At 37.3% G+C, this 9140-nt stretch overlaps 2 protein-coding genes across 2 annotated transcripts in view; one reads left to right on the top strand and one right to left on the bottom strand.

Annotated features, from left to right (window-relative positions):
- LOC145989730 (cell adhesion molecule Dscam1-like) overlaps window positions 1-9140 on the bottom strand; it is a 505150-nt gene that overhangs the window by 376645 nt on the left and 119365 nt on the right. The window lies entirely within an intron of this gene.
- The window catches only part of LOC145989733 (cytochrome P450 4C1-like), a 147264-nt gene that overhangs the window by 22144 nt on the left and 115980 nt on the right, over window positions 1-9140 (top strand). The gene's annotated exons all lie outside the window — the stretch shown is intronic.

The following is a 9140-nucleotide window of genomic DNA, read 5'->3' as shown; positions in this document are numbered from 1 at the left end:
AGTGAACACGTGCAAGGGAACGGGATTGCGGGGTGGGGGAAAAGCGACGGCAGTTACCAGCCTTCGCAGCAGCGTGTACTGCTCCAGCTCCGCCCATTCGCTTCTACCCATCTCTGTCCTTATGCGTAGCCTTGCTCCAGAGATTCGCGGGACAGAGTATAGGTAGATTCATCACTGAACAAAAAAAACATCAACATTGCTCGACCCAACACGGACAGCTTGCGTGAAATTGTAAGAAGCAAAGTGCTTTCTTCTCCTTACCGACAGTTATTTTACTTCTGCTCAGCCTGCCAACTGACGGTAGAATTATTGGGCCCGTTCCTAAATAAACTAGGATATTTGTGAATATATTTCACCAGATATTCAATCGCTGGTAGTGCTATATTCCTTACGCGACGTCATGTTATCGTTCAAATAATTTTGAAAAGCCATGCCCATTTATGGATTGTTGGATCGGAATGAGATTGAGACTGAATAATCTTTAAACCACTAATGTGTGCTACACTACATATTGTCTAGCATCAAATCTGGAAAAATGTGTGAAAGATGGTTACATGGGAGCTAAATCCAAGGTCGCTTAAATGTCATAGCGAGACCTTCAGTAAGGAAATTACCTTGTGCACTCTGTTCAAGACTCCAAAGATTGATTGATTGATTGAGTTGGTGTTTTAAGTCCACTTTATGCACAGTTATACTAATCGGGACTGGGTCTTCAGTTTAAAGTGCCTTCACCGGATATCGAATCCGGGATCCCTTGATTACAAGGCGATGACGCAACCACTACGCCATCGAGGAGGCCCAAGACTTCAAAGAGATTAAAGACAAAAAGCAAATTGATAGACGTAAGAAGGAAGGAGAAAGGAAGGAGACTTACTAGCCCGGTCAAGTTTGCACTTCTTGACTCTCTCTGCAGTCGCGGGTCTTGTTGGTTCCGCGATGCAACACCGACTCCTCTACTTTGCTGATTTGGTGTCTAGCAGGAGCGTATATTCTAAGCTAGCTAGGCTATCGAAGCCTGAAATCTAGAGAATAAAATTCAGGAGGAAAATCGATCAGAAATTGTAAATTTTATTATTCATATTAGTGAGATGATGATGCTGAATCGTGAATTGGCAAATTGATGTCTTATGGGTTGTTAACCTTATTTCCTATGGGTTGGCAACCTGATTTCCCATGGGTTTGCAGCCTGATTTCTTATGAGTTGGCAACCTGATTTCTTATGAGTTGGCAACCTGATTTCTTATGAGTTGGCAACCTGATTTCTTATGAGTTGGCAACCTGATTTCTTAGGAGTTGGTAAATTTATTTCTATTCATAGCTAGGACCACGTGACATAGTGAGAGAGCCCAGATTTTGGACTTAGTATACGCCACTGTCTAATAGTGCATTTGGTGTCTGCACCGTTTGCGCTACGTTCTGGAGCTGTGTATTGTTCGGTGTATGGTCACGTGGTGCTTCCTAACTAATCAAATGAACGTTTGAAGCAGCAGACAGGCATTTGCTGAATCTTCCGAACTTGAACACCACTATCCGTCTACTCGGTTTAACGTCATTTCCTTGCACCAGCCTGACACCGGGATACACCTGGGGAGCGGGGAGTACGCCGCAGACAACAGCGGTGGTGCCGAGAGTTACGAAGTCGCGGGAGGAAGTACTGCGCGCACCTCGTTCTACAGGCTGCTGTGTTCCTTATCGCGATGGATTAGTAGCTTCCCCGCTCCCCATTTTCCTTGCCAGCCTGTATGGCACCCGCCGCAATACCATACAATAGCTATAGTGTCAAAAAGTGTAGCGAACTACACGAGGCCAACACAAAGTATACAGTACATGCCAAAAAATAACAAAAACTGACCGATCTTGACTCAAGTTAATTGCGAAAACTTATGACGTCCTATACGCAGAAAATAAACAGTATCAGTCCTGTGTACGCACACAGGGTGTTGTAAAAAAATATCAATGTACCCTGCGACTGCATGAAACACAAGCTATCGTCAGTTGTATTTGCTTACCACACAGTAAACATCATTAGGCTACTGGAGTACAGTACTGCTTAACCTCCACACACCGTATTATCTTAGAATTTCAGTGAAAGGTTACACAATATTTCACCAATTGTCAAATAGAGAGAAAAACTCACCAGTGGTAATTAGCTTCGCATAGTAGACGTACAGTTCTGAAGGTATTGTTACATGGGAATATTGAACTGATACACGAAACTTGAAACATATAACACCTACATATTAGCAAGATGGAGGAAGACATATATATATATATATATATATATATATATATATATATATATATATATATATATATATATATATACAGGGTGTCGCAAAACTCTTTCAACAACGCTTGGATGCTGGTAGATATCTTAAAAACAAGTAACTTTTCCCTATAAAGTTTACCTCGGAAGCGCTTAGTTTCTGCGCTATAAGCGCTTAAAATCTATCCTGTACGTATGCAACCCAACACAGCAAACCCTTGCTCTGACATAACTACCAGGGGCGCGTGGCAGGGTTGCCACTAGCGTTCCTCGGTAAGAGAGACGACTTGAGAACAACATCTTGGGAGTCTTGCCTGAGCAAAATCCAAAACATTAATGGTACTTGCGATGTTGTAAGAAGCATTGACAGTATTTACAAACTGACCAAGACAAATAATGGGCAGACTGAAATTCAGGATTACTCATTCTAAAATATCTACATAATTGATTGATTGATTTGGTTTATTTTAATTCGCTTTTCTGCCAATTTGGCTAATCGCGAAGATGAGGATGATATGATGAAATAACAAATGACACCAATGTCTAGGCCAGGATTTAAACCCGAGACACCTGGTGCAATATCAACAATTGCAAGGGACAAGTGAGATAGGGGAAATCCACGAACGAACAAATTTAAATAATACGCAAATGTGCCATAAGAGTGCCATTTACAGTTCAGCGCTTGATATAAGTATGCATTTCTTGGCTTTGGCTTTTAATCAGCACTAGTTTTAATGTGTGAATTCATTCATGTCTAAACGACGTTTTTCATTAAATTGAATGCAGTCCCCGTAGCGGAGTGCTTAGAACATCGCGCTACAATGCTAGGGTTCTTGGGTTCGAATCCCGGCTTGTGTATGGATGTTTGTGAGTGTCCATTTATCAATTTCATGATATCATCACTCATCCCCATCTTCGCAAATTAGCCAAAAGTGGTACAAAAAGCGAAGTAAAATAAAGCCATTAATCATTCAATGAATCAATTAATCATTAAATTAAAGAGGCTGGCAATTATTTCCTTATGAGACGAACACGATTAGCAATAACGCAAGCACAGAAAGTAATAATTTTCAAATAAACTGTAATAACATTACAGTCTACGTGTTCGAAAGGAGGCAGCAAACGCATCCTGTTTAAATTTCTTCGTTCATGGATTTCCCCTATCTCACGTGTCCCTTGCAATTGTTGATATTGCACCAGGTGTCTCGGGTTTAAATCCTGGCCTAGACATTGGTGTCATTTGTTATTTCATCATATCATCCTCATCTTCGCGATTAGCAAAAAGTGGCAGAAAAGCGAATTAAAATAAACCAAATCAATCAATCAATTATGTAGATATTTTAGAATGAGTAATCCTGAATTTCAGTCTGCCCATTATTTGTCTTGGTCAGTTTGTAAATACTGTCAATGCTTCTTACAACATCGCAAGTACCATTAATGTTTTGGATTTGCTCAGGCAAGACTCCCAAGATGTTGTTCTCAAGTCGTCTCTCTTACCGAGGAACGCTAGTGGCAACCCTGCCACGCGCCCCTGGTAGTTATGTCAGAGCAAGGGTTTGCTGTGTTGGGTTGCATACGTACAGGATAGATTTTAAGCGCTTATAGCGCAGAAACTAAGCGCTTTCGAGGTAAACTTTATAGGGAAAAGTTACTTGTTTTTATGATATCTACCAGCACCCAAGCGTTGTTGAAAGAGCTTTGCGACACCATATATATATATATATATATATATATATATATATATATATATATATATATATATATATATATATATATATATATATATATATACAGGGTGTCATTTTAATGGCGCCCACGGACCACAGATTAGTGTAGAGGACATCAAAACAAACAACTTTTCTCAGTAACATTTTTCACGTTGGTGCGTCAATTCGACGCTACAGCCGTTCAAAAAGACCGTTTTGCCGCCTGGATGCTGGCAACCCAACACAACATTTGATCGTATCTGTGACATCATTTCCTGCGGCGAAACAGCGCACGGTAGTGTTGCAAGGAACACACAAATTTTGTGAAAAATGACAAACTACCAACCACATTATTAGCTGTAAAACGAAGCGAGAAACGCGTCCAGAAGACCGAACATCATAGCCTACCAGCCAGAAGATCAGCAGTCATCTCAGGGGAAGGGGGAAGTGAACCAACGATATGAGATATGGTAAAAACGTTCAAAATGAAGAGTCAATATCGGATTTTGTCTCAGCCTACATGTCAAATATCAACAACAATAACTTTTGTTGCACTTACAACTTACATGTGGCTGTTTACGCCCAGCTACATGTCAATTATATTTGCAAATCTCGTTGCAAGGTTGATATCTACAGGTTTGTGTCCAGATGCCTTGTGGTACTTTTGTGCTGATAACGGAAGTATCTGAGGTTCACGTTGTTACATTACAGCTGAAACACGTACAACCACAGTAACAATCTATTGATGAATCAGTAGCGAATATAGTGCTCTGTTCGAGTTGCAAACTATTACATGTGTATCCGGTGCGTAGATAAACACAGTCGTCGGAGAGTTTGTTTTACTACTATTTATATCCCTGTATTTTCAACCATTTTTGTCACTTGCCTCATAATACCCTGAATATGTATACATTACATTATGTGTTGCTTACCTTTGGAATTTTGAGTTCTTTCATTTCTATTTTGTCATCTGTTCAGTGTGTCACAGACAATTAGCATCAGAAGGACGAAGTGGATAGACTAAATTCTAGATGCCAACTTGGTAACTAGATTTGCAAATATTTGACATGCAAGCTGATACAAAATTCGATATGACCACTTCCACTTGAATTCTATTTTCTTTCTACCATTTTTCGTATCGTTTGTTTACTTCCTGTTAGGTTACAGAACGTGTTTTCTCGTTTTGTTTTACGGTGCATAATGTGGCTGATTGTAGCTATGTCATTCTTCACAGAATATGTGTTTTCCTGGTAACCCTGTAACGCATCGCTTCACGACGGGATATGACGTCACAAATGCAATCAAATGTTGTGTGTGGTTGCCAGCATTCAGGCGGCAAAACGGGCTTTTTTGAACGACTGTAGCGCCGAAACGACGCTCCAACGAGAGAAATGTTACTGAAAAAAGTTGTTTGTTTTTATGTCCTCTATACGTTTCCGTGGTCCGTGGGCGCCATTAAAATGACACCCTGTATATATATATATATATATATATATATATATATATATATATATATATATATATATATATATATATATATATACCGATTTTTAGTATTAATAACACCCTAAATGTGTACGTGTGCTGCATGCTGTGTGTGTGAATTTGTGTGTGTATTCATTCACATCAAGACAATTAGAAGGGTTCGTTTACTTTTCAATTTTTGTTCAGAAAAACCAAACGGGACCGGAACTTCAGAGTGGGATCCGAATCACTGTACAATGTAACTCCACCTGGAATGGAACCCAGGACCTTTTGATTAGTAGATCCTTGTGAAATTGTAGCAGTTCTATGATACTGTCAAAAAAAAATACCAGGGAAGGGGTTTTACGGTGAAGCACCTTTCCAAAAATATAGCTGTTTTCAAACCGATCGTTTGAGATATGTATTTTAGGACATGAAATCAAGTAAAACGAACACACTTTTTTGCACCTTTTCGTGAGATTAGCACATCATCCCCTTTTTAACACTTTTGATGGTTCAGCATCTTTTGACCTTTTCTTTCATGTTTTGTAAAAAAAAATAGACAGAAAAATAAACGACTTTGACTCTTCTTGAGCAGCTACATAAAATCCTATAGTCTCATTTTGTAGAGCAGAACGAGAGCTATAAAATGGTATAATATAACACTGGGGAACAAAAAAAAAAAAATATTTTGCGGCATAAAGTTTAATAACAGTTTCAGCACACAAAACAGCTGTGATTGCCAATTGTATGATTGGTTCAGTTGAATTGACTCCAGTTATAAAAATAAACGCACCATGGAAAATGTAGGAGGTAAAATAACTCTATGCTTTTCTCGGTAATATCAAAATTTGATAATGGGCTGAAATTCCCATAAGAAACTTATTTATTTATTTGTAAATTGTTGCTAGGCAACTTATGAAGCATTGCTAGGCAATATATTGGACACTCAACAAACCTTAAGGAAGAATACCAAAACATAAAAATGGTTTTAGAAAAAAATTGAATATGCTGAACATATGTGGCTCGTGTGTGTGGATTTGAAGGTGGTGATTTTTTTACTAGGACAACAAAGTGGGTACACAAAGTATCCCTGTTTCCTATGTTTGTGGGACAGTCGTGCTAGAGAAAAGCATCGGATGATAAAAGTTTGGCCCCCAAGGAAGAATATTAGTGGGAAAAGCTAATATCATTCATGAACCGCTGATAGATAGGGACAAAATCATCCCTCCGCCACTGCATATTAAACTTGGGTTGATAAAACAGTTTGTCAAGGCCTTAGATACAAGTGGAGATTGTTTCAAATATATATGCCGCACTTTTCCAGGACTAAGTATTGAAAAATTGAAGACAGGTAATGACGGACCTCCACAAATTCGTACACTTATAAATGATGCCAATTTTACAACTTACATGTCTTACATCGAATCTGAGGCCTGGCTGAGCTTTGTGTCCGTCGTCAAAAACATTTTGGGGAATCACAGAGCAGAAAAGTACCCCGATATAGTTGGAAATATGTTGAAAAATTTTGAGAAATTGGGAGCTAATATGAGTGTGAAGATACATTTTCTGCATAGCCACATTAACAGATTCCCTGAGAACGTTGGTGATTTTAGTGAAGAACGGGGAGAAAGGTTTCATCAGGATATAAGGATAATGGAAGAAAGGTACCAGGGACGGTGGGATCGCCACGTGATGGCCGACTACTGTTGGAGCTTACAGAGGGATTGTCCTAAAAAGCAATACAGCAGGAAATCGTATAGAAAACGTTCCACATAGTTTGTTACTTCATTGTGTACATATTTTCTTAATTATTTTGATCATAGGCCTATATAAATTTATTTTTATAATAATGATTGTAATCACAAAAAAAATATTAAATTGTTGTTGGAAGTTCATTTATATGTATGTCTTATGTTTCCGCCATTTTGGTTTAGTTGCATTTATTTCATAAATTAGAGCCAATTCAGGAAATATATTATTATATCATTATTCAGCAGCATGAAATTGCCCTAAATTAGCTCTCAAACACTGTGCCGCAATTTCACTGTTCCCCAGTGTAATCATTGCAGCTGTAATAGTTCCCAAGATAATGTAGTTTCTCCACATATAAGGATCTCCTGAGCTCAAAGCGTCAGTGACTTACATTACAAAAAAACAAAGAAATATTGAGTAACAAGTTGATTGAAATCCAGTAACTGCCATGTTTACTTCCTAAAATCTGGTTACTTTATGCAATCATTACTAATTATGGTATATGCTACAGTGTGGAATAAATAATATTAATGTAAGTGGTTTAGACCTGAAAAAAGGCATTTTATCGGCACCTTCTTTTTTTATGCACGTTTTTGAAAACATTTTCAGAACCAAGTGCAGATGTCTAGTTTTACTCTTGAAATTCAGTTGTGTTCATTAAAAATTCAAAGTGATTTTTTTACGTATTTTTATATTTTGTTTTTACATTAAGGACAGTCAGGCAAGCAGAGAAATAGAGAGGGCGATACTGTTTACAGTGACATTGTTGTTGCCGATGTATTTTCTTAGTTTTAAAATATTTCACTTAGGTAAATAGCTGCTTGTTTCAACAAAAATATTTTAAATTTATTAATTTATTAATTTACTGCCCTCAACAGAGGTAAACCTCCAATTACAGACGGCAGAAAAAAGAACAACACAAAGAAAACAATACAATTAGCAAATATATAAACATATATCAACCGATAATACAAGTAATCAATAACATAATCAATAATGAAATTAAACAATCTGGCCCTTTCTCTTGTCTTTCACCATACAAGAACAAAGACTTGTGCAATAATTACAGACATAAAATACCTATAGATATATAATTGTAGAATACAATGGAAAGTAGTGATACCGGAATGATTAATACATATGTTAATACATCAGCGTAAAACAGTACATACAAATATTATTTCCCCTTAAGATTGTATGTTTCTTTATGTTACATTACATTAAGGGTCATGTGTAGATCCTTTAAGCGTAAGTTTCATATTTCCAATTTTTCAGTAAATACGTAGTAAGTATAATGAAAATTGTTGTATTAAAAATAAACACTTTTAATTCATTCTAATGTTAACAATAATTGTTATTTACAGTTTTACTCCTCAGGTCCAACTTAGGCAACTGTAAGTCCAAATTAGGCAAACGTTTCCTAATTTGGACCATTTATCCAATTTACTTTTTCTTATTTTATAAATGTTAGTACTTATATATTTAAGAATTTATTACTATCCGATGAAATTGCATGTAATGTTCTATACTTTTTTTTAAAAAAAAAAATCGATTTAGTCATTAATAGAGAAATAAATTAAGAAAAACCAAAGCTGGCCCAATTTCTGCAACCTTCCCCTATTTAAAATTCCTGGACCTTTAGCAACCCTGCCGTCAAGTAGAATGGGTTCATCCTGATTTGGTGTGTTCAAATGACCTATGCGAACCATTGATGAATGTATCATTAGTACCCATTGAACATAGTGCAGTTGTATAATAAACTCAGGTTCAACTTGTCTTGTTTACTCAACTCGTGTTCTTGCATAAGCAAATGTATTGACTGTGGTAGATATAATCTTACTGCGTCACAGTCAAACCTGGTAGGTCATAAAATTGCAGTGCAAAACAAAGTGACAAAAATAACCATATTAGCAGGCTGTACGATAACAAGAGGCCAGGCTAAGATGTCA

The sequence above is a fragment of the Lepisma saccharinum genome, chromosome 7 (genome assembly GCF_977018435.1).
Source record: "Lepisma saccharinum chromosome 7, izLepSacc3.1, whole genome shotgun sequence".
NCBI lineage: Eukaryota > Metazoa > Arthropoda > Insecta > Zygentoma > Lepismatidae > Lepisma > Lepisma saccharinum.
This window is presented reverse-complemented; position numbering and strand designations above follow the sequence as displayed.